At 35.3% G+C, this 12491-nt stretch overlaps 1 long non-coding RNA gene across 1 annotated transcript in view; it reads right to left on the minus strand.

Moving 5' to 3' along the window:
• Positions 1–212: 212 nt before the first annotated feature.
• LOC134738909 (uncharacterized) overlaps positions 213–12491 on the minus strand; it is a 208977-nt gene continuing 196698 nt past the window's right edge. The window contains exon 6 of the long non-coding RNA XR_010125181.1: positions 213–831. This is a non-coding gene — a long non-coding RNA (uncharacterized LOC134738909). The remainder of the gene's footprint in view (positions 832–12491) is intronic.

The raw sequence follows: 12491 nt of genomic DNA on the forward strand, positions 1-12491 counted from the left end.
TTTTGTATTTGGCTGCTTTTTAACTTGCCAGCTCTGACAGAACAATGCCATCTCCGAGACACTTTTTATCTACACATAAATTAAGTTACTTTATTGCTTTAGTTTCTCTGAGTTTTGTGCATTTTAGGGAGAGCTCTCAGTGTTTCCTGCTTACAGTCTTAGTTTAGGCTCCTCCAAAAGCCAACCGTGAGAAAATGATGTAGATACATGTATTTTATTTTATTTTTTAAGAGACAGGAGTCTTGCTATGTTGCCCAGGCTGGACTAGAACTCCTGGGTTCAAGTGATCTTCTCACCTCAACCTCCTGTGTAGCTGGGACTACAGATGCATGTCACCATGCCCCAGGTAGTTTGACAGGTGATTCCAGGAAGTGCAACAAGGGAGTGAGGAGTGAAGTAGAAAAGGGAAGACAGCCAATGAAAGGTGTGTGCACAAGGGAGCAGGTTACTGCAATCTCAAGCTTTCTGAGAGTGTGGCCCAAAGCGTGATAGGGAATCTGGGCTGTTTATGCACCAGTTCCAGTTTCTCATTGGTTGAAAATTGCTGCTGGGAAATTAAACCCATTACACTTCTAGGCTGCCTTGCATACAGGCAGAGTAAACTCCTCTACTGCCAAGAAAGCCCTCAGGCAGAGAAGCAAGCAGAGAGGCGTGGATAGTTGAGGTAGAAAGACAGGGGTGTGTCGCGCAGCTGCAGTGAATCCAGACATTTGGCTGTCGGACGTAGACTGGGGCATCAGTAGCTTCTACAATACATTCTGAGATTATTTTGCAAAGGACAAAAATCCTCGAGCATGGAGAAAAACAATAGCAACAGTCTTCTTCTGGCATCTAGAAGGAAAGATGATAAGTTAATTAGTAAAGGGTTAGAGGCAGTTAAAATGAACTCTGAAACTGAGACTATTTGTTAAACTTTGCAGACCAAAACTTTAAACTGGAATTGGATCCCTTTAATGAAAATCCCCTTTGCTATTGCTGCAGAACAAATGAGGAAAGAAAAGAAACCAACATGTTTATTGCTTTCACCTATAAACCAAGAACCTCACTGAACTATGTTAAATAACAACTGTTTGGTTCTGTTTCTGTGAAGACTACATGGCGACTGAAGGGTATTTTTAAATTTTCTCTTACTAGTCATTGCTCTGGTTCATTACTAAGATGGAGCCACTCAAAGAATGAGTGCTTTCTGATAGAAAAGCTGGATGACAAGATATGAAAATGGGTCTTAAACACAGTGGATTTCACCAGGGCTAGAAGCATGGGCAGAGCCAAAAGAGGCCAGAAACGAAATACTCTCAGTGGTATCATAGATTTTAAAAATTCACCCCAATTCTTCATTTCCTCTTAATTCAGTTATAAATTCATACTACTGTCTAGTGGACTGAGTGAACTGCCCCACCCCTTGATTCTAGATTTGGCCACGTAACTTGCTTTGGAAAAGAAGTTGTTAGCAGACCTGGCATAACCTGTATGTTGGCTTATCTTCTGGGCAATTGTGATCATCCATGAGGCAAACATGTCCCATGGGCTGCTATGTCTTCTCCTTCAGCCTAGGCCCAGGAAGGAAACGTGGAGCAAACTTGAACCCATCATAGCCAAGAGCTTCAGTCTTGGAACATAAATACGGAAATAGAGCTGCCCAATCAAGCATATTCTAAATGAGTCAATAGCAGTCAACTCAAGAACCCAAGCATGACAGCAGATGCTTACTTTTGTAACCACTAAATTTGTGGGTGAATCTATGAGGTAGCATTATAGCGGCAATAGTTGACTGATATAAGTGGTAGATTATTTTTTTTCTTGCCTGTAGTTAGGGTGATAATTATAATAGGGGAATAAAGACTTTTGCTAAGACCAAAGGTTTACTGAGGAAACTAAAAAACATGAAATTATTAGGAAAGAGCCAATGGGAAGGGCTCCCTGGAGGGAGGATCCTGGAGGATTCTGGGTCAAGTGACTGCTGTCCCAGTGACAAAATTCTGCCTCCTCTCCAGTGATTGTGGATGATCTGAGTAGATGAAGACAATGGGGCTCTCCAAAATAATGTTCATCTCTTTTCATTATTTTTTGTTTTTGATAAACATTACAGAACATTTGGAAATAGTTAACACTCAGGTTTTGAAAAAGTGAGCTTTCCTGAGTATATAGGGGAGGTTCTCAAATGAAAATATATTTTAATACCTTTTAAAATATTTAAACAAATCAGAGCTCCTTTATGCCGATACATCTCTGAAGAAAAGCTTATTCCAAATAGTTGTGCTATGAAGATAATGTATACATAATATTATACTGACGTTTTAGACACAGAAGGATATACCTTCAAATCTTTTTGAGTGCAATAGAAAACTATTTAAATAATAAAGATTTAGGAGAGTCATATGAGTGTTTTTGAATGTTTGCTTATTGACTTTAAATATACTTCAAATTAGAAAATCAACATTATTATTATTATTATTTTGAGACAGAGTCTCACTCTGTTGCCCAGGCTGGAGTGCAGTGGCGTGATCTCGGCTCACTGCAACCTCCGCCACCCGGGTTCAAGCAATTTTTGTACCTCCGCCTTCCAAGGAGCTGGAACTACAGGTGTCCACCACCATGCCTGGCTAACTTTTTTGTATTTTTAGTGGAGATGGGGTTTCGCCATGTTACTCAGGCTGGTCTCAAACTCCTGACCTCAGGTGATCTGCCCACCTTGGCCCCCCAAAGTGCTGGGATTACAGGCATGAGCCACCATGCCCAGCTTAGAAAATCAACATTATTGAAGAAGTTGAGATGAAAGTCAAAGATCTAGTCTTTGCACCCCCATATTCCGTAATTTGACAGCAAGCCTTACTGGTTGTGGGGAGGGATTTCTATAAAAATTTTAATGAATAAATAATCCCTTTAACATTTATAATCTATTCCAGAACATTAAAAAGATGAAAACCTTCCTAAATAATTACATGTGGCTTGACGGATGCTAATATTATGCCCAATAAAGAGAACACCAGTAAAGAGAATAGACATTAAGTTCAATGCAAATAAAAATAATGAATAAAATATTTTCAAATTTACTGTAGCAACATCTTAAAGCATTAACAATGCATGGTGATCAAAGAAGGTTTACTTTAGGAATGCAAGAATGTTGTAGTAATAGGAAATGCATGCATGTTTAAAGCACTGGATTAATAGAATAAATGAGCAGAACATATACTAACTATCTCAACAGTCATTGGAAAAGTATTTGACAGACTATATTAGCCACCCCTGTCTAAAAAATTAAAAACTCTCAGGGAGTTGGGAAAAAGAAGACATTTCCTAAATTTGACAGATTGCCTTCAAGAAAACTGTCAAATACCAGTGATAAAATGTTAGACTTATTCTCATTAAAATCACAGGCAAGGCAATAATTCCACAAATCCCCATTATTCAAAATACTCCTGAGGGACCTATAAAAAGAGACCAAAACATTGATAAATACTAGAAAAAAATAAATCCTTTCACATTAAAATTTAAAATAATGAAATAAAAACACATTAAATAAATAGATTTGCAAGATGTCTAGGGATAACAAAACATACAAAAACCATCATTTCAATATAGCAACAATGAGCCATCAATAAAAAGATCCCATGCAAAATACAACAAAAGCATAATATCTGTTTCCCCATAAAACCTTAAAGTTACTAAAAACTCATATTTAAAGTCAGAAAAATAAACCTAAATATCAGAAAGTGAGTAACATGGCTTGAAATGGGAAGCCTCAAATTTATAAGTTTTAAATTTTTTCTTAATCGATTCAGCATTATCCCTATTAAAACTCTAAGGGTAATTTTAAATGAAGCTATTCCAGTTGATTCAAAATGCTATCTCTAACAGTAAATGCATAAGAACAGCTGGAAATATTATAATAAAGATAGCATTCATATGAGTGGAAAAGGAATAAATAAATGGTATTTAAATATGTGGTGCATACCATTATTATTCCATTTACACTTTACACAGTTGAGGAAACTGAAATATAGGGAAGTTAAATAGCCTGTCAAAGGTCACATAGCTGCCAAGTGGTGAAACCAAGATGCAAACTCAGAGCCAATGCTCCTCACTTACTTACCAGCGTGCTATACTGCCTCTGGCAAAAATATGCTGTGTGTATACAAATATTGGACAAAAAGTTGACATCCATCATATACAAAGTTCCCATCAATCAATATTAAAAACAAACAATAGAAATAAAAATGGGAACAGTGTCTATAAGCAATTTTCAAAAGAATAAATGAATGGTGAGTAAATGTATGAAAAAAATGTTCAAACTCACAATTGGGGAAATGCAATTTAAAAATAACAACAAACATTTATAAAGTTTACAAAAATTTTAAAACAGCTCTGATATCCAGTGTTCAATGAGGAAGTAGGAAAATAGCTTCCTACTCCACAATGTTGGAAATCAATTTGGCATTACTAGTCAAATTAAAAATCAACTTTAACTTAGCCATTAGCCTACTAAAATACTCACATACGTGCAGAAAAATGATTGCTATTTCTTTTTTTTTTTTTTTGAGACAGGGTCTCACTCTGTTGCCCAGGCTGGAGTGCAGTGGCACAATCTCAGCTCAGTGCCAGCTCTGCCTCCCAGGTTCACGCTATTCTCCTGCCTCAGCCTCCCAAGTAGCTGGGACTACACGTGCCTGCCACCACGCCCGGCTAATTTTTTGTAATTTTAGTAGAGACGGGGTTTCACCGAAATGATTGTTATTTCTAAAAGTGACCAATGGAAATAACCTCAATCAATAGAATGGAATGGTATGCAGTCACAAAATTAAATAAATATTGACATGGAAAAATGTCAATTTGAAGTTGTTAAGTTTTTTAAAAGCACATGGAAAAAATTGCATATAATGTGATCCTCTTTTCTATTTTATATACGTGGATGTGTGCACATGTGTGTATTCACTTCTAAATGCATCGTAAAAGTTCTCTATAAATACCAAAGTATTCATTATACTACTCTCAGTTATTTTTATATGTGTGTGTTTGTATATACATATATATATGCTTATTATACCAAAATATTATCCACAGAGAAGAGAAATTAGAAAAGAGAAAACGTTTCAATGAAGAATGAAGATGGACTTTTACTTTTACTCTATATATTTCGGTAATTTTTGAATTTTTAAAATAACAATATATTGTATAATTTATAAAAGGAAAATAAATCGACAAAAATTGTTTCCACAAATGAAAAAAGTTCATTAAACAAAAATATTATGTTTGATTAATATTTAACTATCAAATTACCATTTATAGATTCTGGTAACTACCATAATCAATTAAAATCTTGCTACTCAAAGTGAGGTCCTTGGACCAGCAGCAACAGCATTACCTGGGGGCTACTTAGAAATGCAGAATGGCAGGTCCCACCTCAGACCAGCAGAATTTGAAACTTAATAAGATCTCCAGGTGATTCTTATGCACATTCATGTTTGTGAAACATTCCTCTAAGATTTTAAGCATTTTGTCTCCTGCTTCAATCACTGACAAAGAAACGGCTTAAAAAGTAAAATATCTCATTGAATTTATTTTTTAATATATAAAAAAATACTGGAAAATGTCTTCAAATATCAAAGACAGTATGTGAAGATAATCCTTTCACAATATTAAACAATATTTTAAAATGTTCAAATGTTAAACACAAAATAAGAATTTTTCCATAAGTTGGGAAGCAGGACAACTGAGTAAAAAAAAAAAAAAAAATTACGTATCTTAAAAAGGTCAGGGTGATCTTTGTAGATTGTAATTTTCCCTCTTGCATCTAAAAATCAATGTGTTTCCGCTTTCTGAATGAAAAGCCAACCAAGCCCCAGATGTCTGGATTTCCCCATTCCCAGGTGAACTTACACAGTGCATCAAGAAACAATATGGAGAAGTAGACACATGGTTCATACCCCATTACCAGACACTCTACAGAAGGTTCAGCTTCCTGCTTTCACACAAAAATCAAATTTATTCCCTTCACACCTTTACAACCTCTCACATAAATCTCACCCAAATTCCTACTTAGCATTCCCCAAAGGAAGACGCTCCCTGGACCAAGTGTGACTTCACCTCTAATTATTCTTTACTACATCTGCATGCGGTTTTCCTCATTATACTGCCATTACATGAGGAAAGGGCCTCTGTTGCCTGAGCAACCACAACCAGCACCTGCACATGCCTACTGACTGCAACCCTACTTGTAGTTTTTCTATTATGTGCTTGGGTCCTCTCACTTTTATGGCAAAAGAATGCAATTCTTTCCCCAGTTCTGCCCTTTTTCTTCTTTTGTGGCCCTGTCTACAGTGTCTGGCTGATTTGTCTAATTTCTCTTGAATGTATTAACTCAACTTCTCTTGTTTTCATAAGCTTAGACTGATGCTTTCCATCCTCCTAATCAGACTCTCCCTTTGAATTGCTCCTCTGTGGAAGACTGCCGCCCCAATATTTTGCTTACCTTTTACATGTGTCTCTCTACAATATTATATTCACCATAAAAAAAGATTCAATTTGCAATGTTTCCTTGTCTAGCCTTATTTCCTTCCTTTTTCCTCTTGCTGTAGTTATTTTGCTACTGAATTACAGGGCTAATAGAAAAATTATGACCTCTATTATTATAATTCCTGGTAGTAAGTCACATAAAAATATTATATGCACAATCTCTTTTTTTAAAGTGGTGGTTCTTAACCGTAGCTGGATGTTGGAATATTACGGGTAGCTCTAATAAATACTAATGCTTGGGTTTCATCCCCAGAGGTTCTGATGTAATTAGTCTGGGGTGCTGCCTGGGCAGGGAATTTTCAAAACCTCCCTGGGTGAGTCTAACATGCAACCAAAGTTGGGAAGCATGAAGGCTGATAGCTTTTCAAGCTAGCCCTTTTCCATTTTGTTATTCCTTGGCATTTATGATGGTAAATTACAAATGCATCCTATCCTTAAGGGTCTTATGCCAGTGTTGGCCTATTTGCCCTCCAAACCATTATTCTTTCCTCGCTGTGGGTAGTGCATTTCAGGGGGTAGATATCCATAGGCTCTTTCCCAGGCTCACAAGATAGCTGGTTCCAAAACAGCTTCACCCAATACCCAGTGGGAGGCTCTTCCAGGAACCTGGAGGGTGGGAGAAAGGGTGTCTCTTCCCCTCTCTGTGCAGTGCCTCTAGCTGTATCCTCCTGTGTCTCCAGCTCCTGCCAGACAGACTCACTGCGGCTTCAATTTCTTAGGCATAACCTGGCCCACAGACTTCCTTAACACAGCACTTTCCTTTGATTTCCAATTAAAGGCTATTAGTAGTTTCCTACTGTATGTAAACTCTAGGGTATCTCACCACTCCATCTGGCAACTAACTCAGTTCCTCCATCACCTATATGACCAATTCCCAGTAAATTTTCCTCTGTGTTAAATACCTTAGAATTCTTTCTGTTTTCATTGGTAAGGCCCAGCTGGACACAGTTTTCAGCCTACTGTCTAGTTTCCCAGATGTTGTATATCTCTGATGTTCCCTCCACTAGAGCCCACTCTGATCCTCATGAATCAGATACCATCTTAATGATACCAGGTCTATGTCACATTGCAAGATACATACATCACACATTGACCCAAGATCTGTTGTTCAGAGTTACAACCTTAACAGTGGAGATATAAGAGAAACTTCCCTTTCCAGAAAAATTACATATCACTAATATTATGTTCAGAAGTAGAGTGATATATCCCTCACCAGAGCTTGGAATGAGTTCTCTAAGCCCTTTTTAATCCCAAGGAGCATCAATATCACCCCAGAGCTTTCAGAAAACCAGAATCCTGAGCCCCACTCTAGATACGCATTTTTAAAAATTGACATATAAGCTAATTCATACTCTGTAAGATTTATCTACAGTCATGCATTGCTAAACAACAGGGATATTGTATTAGTCCATTCTCACACTGCTAATAAAGACATATCAGAGACTGCGTAATTTATAAAGGAAACAGGTTTAATTGACTCACAGTTTCGCATGGCTGGGGAGGCCTCAGGAAACTTAACAATCCTGGTGGAAGGGGAAGCAAACACGCCCTTTTTCACATGGTGGCAGGAGCAAGAATGAGAGCCAAGAGAAGGGGGAAGCCACTTGTAATAAAATCATCAGATCTCGTGAGAATTCACTCCCTATCACAAGAACGGAATAGGGGAAACCACCCCCATGATTCAATTATCTTCACCTGGTCCCGCCTTTGACATGTGGGGATTATTACAGTTCAACATGAGATTTTGGGTGGGGACACAGCCAAACCATATCAGATACATACTCACACAAACCTGGATGGCATAGCCTATATACCTAGGCTATAAGGCTATTGCCTTTAAGCTAAAAACCTGTACAACATGTTACTATACTCTTTACCGTATACTGTAGGCAATTATAACACAATGGTAAGTATTAGTGAATCTAAATATAGAAAAGATACAGTAAAAAATGGTATAAAAAACAAAACATGGTACACTTACAAAGGGCACTTACTATGAATGAAGCTTGCAGGACTGGAAGTTTGTCTGAGTGAGTAAACAAGAGAGTGGTGAGTGAATGTGAAGGCCTACAACATTCCTGTATACATATCGCTGTAGACTTTATAAACACTGAACACCAAGGCTACACTAAACTTATGAAAAATGTTTTTGTTTCTTTAATAATAAATTAACCTTAACTTAGTGTAAACTTTATATATTTTAGTTTTTTAAAACTTTTTGATTCTGTCATAATAACACTTAGCTTAAAACACAAACACATCATACAAAAATATTTTCTTTATACCCTTACTCTATAAGCTTTCTTCTATTTTTAAAATTCATATAAATTTCATAGAAATATTATTTTAATTGATAAAAGCCAAGTATTATTTCACCTATATGAAATTTACATGAATGTATATAAAATGTTCAGAATAGGCAAATCCATAGAGACAGGAGATTGGTGGTTGCCCAGGGATTAGGGAAGGAGCAAATGAGGAGTGACTGCTAATGGGTCCAGGATTTCTTTTTTGGAGTGATGAAAATATTCTGGAATTAAGTAGTATGATGATCATACAATATGGTGAATATACAAGAAACTCCACTACATCGTACACTTTAAATACAGTCATAAGTTGCATAACAAAGTGTTGCTCAATGACAGACTGTATACACAATGCATTTGTTTAATTTGTTTCATTGTTTCCTAAAACCACATTGCAAGTTAAGAGAATATATTGTCATGACTATAAATGCTTTATTGAATTTGATCTGTTTCCGTAATGAAATGTATAAAATGAGACTTCACAGCCTTTATTCAGAATCATACTTTATATTGCTTATGACTGACTCTGTAACAGTTCATAAAATTATATAGCATGTTTGGATATGATGAAAATTTAGCATTATCTAACGTAAAGCCAAAAGAGAGAGATGTTGGAGAAATCTAGTCGAATTCTTTTATTATTCAGTTGAAGTAATTGTAAGTTACAAATATTAAGTGGTTTGTCCAAAATCAGAAAGGTAATTGGTGTCAGATCTGGAACCAGAAAGTAGAACAGGGTTTAGGAAACATTTTCATTATAAGGTTTAACTGGTGTAATTGTTGCTATTATTGAAAAAAGAAAAAAATTGCATTAAAATGAAATGGATAATTGACAATTATCAAGATAATTGTTTCAAATGACTCACTTATCTACATAATTCAGACAAAAGTCAGCATTGTAGTTTCCTTCTAATTAAATCAATATTTAATACTAGTTTTCCACTGCATGAAAATTAAAACAGAAAAGCCTTTAGAATCTTATTGCTTCCTCTTATTTAAAAATATTTAATTCATTGCATTTAGTATTTCTATGATTTATTCATGTTGTGGCATGTATCAGTACTTTAAACCTTTTTATAGCTAATATTCTATTTTATGGATATACCACATTTTGTTTGTTCATTCATTAATTGATGGGCATTTGGGTTGTTTCCCTTTTTTGACTATTATGAATGCTGCTATGAACACTCATATAGAAGTTTTTGTGTGAACATATGTTTTCGATTTTCTTGGGTATATATATATACCTGGGGGTGGGAGTTGCTAGATAATATGATAGCTCTATGTTTAAATTTTTGAGAAACTGCAAGACTGTTTTCCAAAATGGGTGCACTATTATACATTCCCATCAGAGATGTCTAAGGGTTCCAACTTTTCCACATCTTCACCAACACCTGGTATTGTCCATGTTTTTGATTCTAGCCATCCTCATGGGTATGAAGTAATATTTCAGTGTAACTCTGACTTGCATTTCCCTCATGACTAATAATGTTGAGATTTTTTCTCATGTGTTATTGGTCATTTATATATTTCTTTGGATAAGTATCTATTCAAATCTTTTATTTTTTAATTGAGTCACTTGTCTTTTATTGATGAGTTGTAAGAGTCCTTTATATATTCTGGATACTATAACTTTATCAGATATATGATTTGCAAATATTTTCTCCCAGTCTGTGGGTTTTTACTTCTTGATAGTATTCTTTATAACACAAAAATTTTTTTAATGATGTCCTGTTTGTCTATTTTCTCTTTGGTTACTTGTATTTAGGTATTATATTTAAGAGGCATTATGCCTAATCCAAGGTCACAAAGACTTACTGCTATGTTTTTGGCTAAGAATTTTATAATTTTACCTTTTATATTTAGGTCTTTGGTCCATTTTGAGTTAATTTTTTTGTATAAGATGTGAGGTAGAGGTCCCACTTTATTATTTTCCATGTAGATATCCAGTTGTCCCTGTATCATTTACTGAAAAGACTCTTCTTTTCCCCATTAGATGGTCTTGCAACCTGTTAAAATTCAACTGACCATAAGTGTATTGGTTTATTTCTGTACTCTCATTAGATTCCATTGACCTATGTCTCTATCCTTATGCCAGTACCACACTGTTTTGTTTACTGTAGCTTTGTAGTAAATTTTGAACTCTAAAGTGTTAGTTCTCTAACTTTGTTGTTTTTCAAGAGTGTTTTGACTCTTCTTACTGCATCCCTTGCATTTCCATATGGATTTTATAATCAGCTATGTCAACTTCCGCAAGAAAGACAGCTAGGATTTTGATAAGGGTTGTGTTGAATCTGTAGTCCAATTTTGGGAATACTACCATGTTAACATCATCTTCCCATCCATGCACATGCAATAGCTTACCATTTATTTGGTCTTCCTCAATTTCTGTCAGCAATGATTTGTAGTTTTCAGTTGCAAGTCTTGCACTTCTTTTGTGAAACTTTTTCCAAATATTTATTCTTCTTAATTATATAATTCTCATAATTAATAAAATTCTGAAATTTTCTTAATTTCATTTTTGTGGCCATGCACTTTAAAACTTGCCTTTTAACAAGACTTCCAGATGATTCTTATGAACATTAAGTTTGCGAAGTGCTTCTCTATTGACAAACTGAACTCACGTGACATTCCACACAGCACTGGCAAATTCTGTCCCGTAACTCCGCTAGCTCTCCAACAAGAAGTGACTTGAGGCAGCCCAAGGATACTACTTAACACAATGAATTAAATGTTTTTAAATAAGAAGAAGCAATAAGATTCTAAAGGCTTTTCTGTTTTAATTTTCATGCCATGGAAAACTAGTATTAAATATCGATTTAATTAAGAGGAAACTACAACGCTGACTTTTGTCTGAATTATGTAGATAAGTGAGTCATTTGAAACAATTATTTTGATAATTGTCAATTATCCATTTCATTTTAATGCATTTTTTATTCTTTTTTCAATAATAGCAACAATTACACCAGTTAAACCTTATAATGAAAATGTTTCCTAAACCCTGTTCTACTTTCTGTTTCCAGATCTGACACCAATTACCTTTCTGATTTTGGACAAACCACTTAATATTTGTAACTTACAATTACTTCAACTGAATAGTAAAAGAATTGGACTAGATTTCTCCAACATCTCTCTCTTTTGGCTTTACGTTAGATAATGCTAAATTTTCATCATATCCAAACATGCTATACAATTTTATGAACTGTTACAGAGTCAGTCATAAGCAATATAAAGTATGATTCTGAATAAAGGCTGTGAAGTCTCATTTTATACATTTCATTACGGAAACAGATCAAATTCAATAAAGCATTTATAGCCATGACAATATATTCTCTCAACTTGCAATGTGGTTTTAGGAAACAATGAAACAAATTAAACAAATGCATGATTCCTTAAATTTTGTTGACACGGGATTTAGTTACATGTAAGACTCTCCTCCCCCAGAAAGATTAACCCTGCTCTGCATATGTAATAGTCATCTTCCCCCCAGATTTCACAATAATAATTTTATGAAAATCAGTATGTAAGTTGCTGCATTGGCATGAAAGGCTACTAATGTGATACCTTTCAAAGATAAAGTAAATGTTTTTGTAAAAAGCCACCAAACTGGAGGCATTTAACAATATTCATCTTCCTATGGCATTACTACCCTAGATGTACTTTGCAATTTTA

Source organism: Pongo pygmaeus, chromosome 21 (assembly GCF_028885625.2).
Source record: "Pongo pygmaeus isolate AG05252 chromosome 21, NHGRI_mPonPyg2-v2.0_pri, whole genome shotgun sequence".
Classification (NCBI taxonomy): Eukaryota; Metazoa; Chordata; class Mammalia; order Primates; family Hominidae; genus Pongo; species Pongo pygmaeus.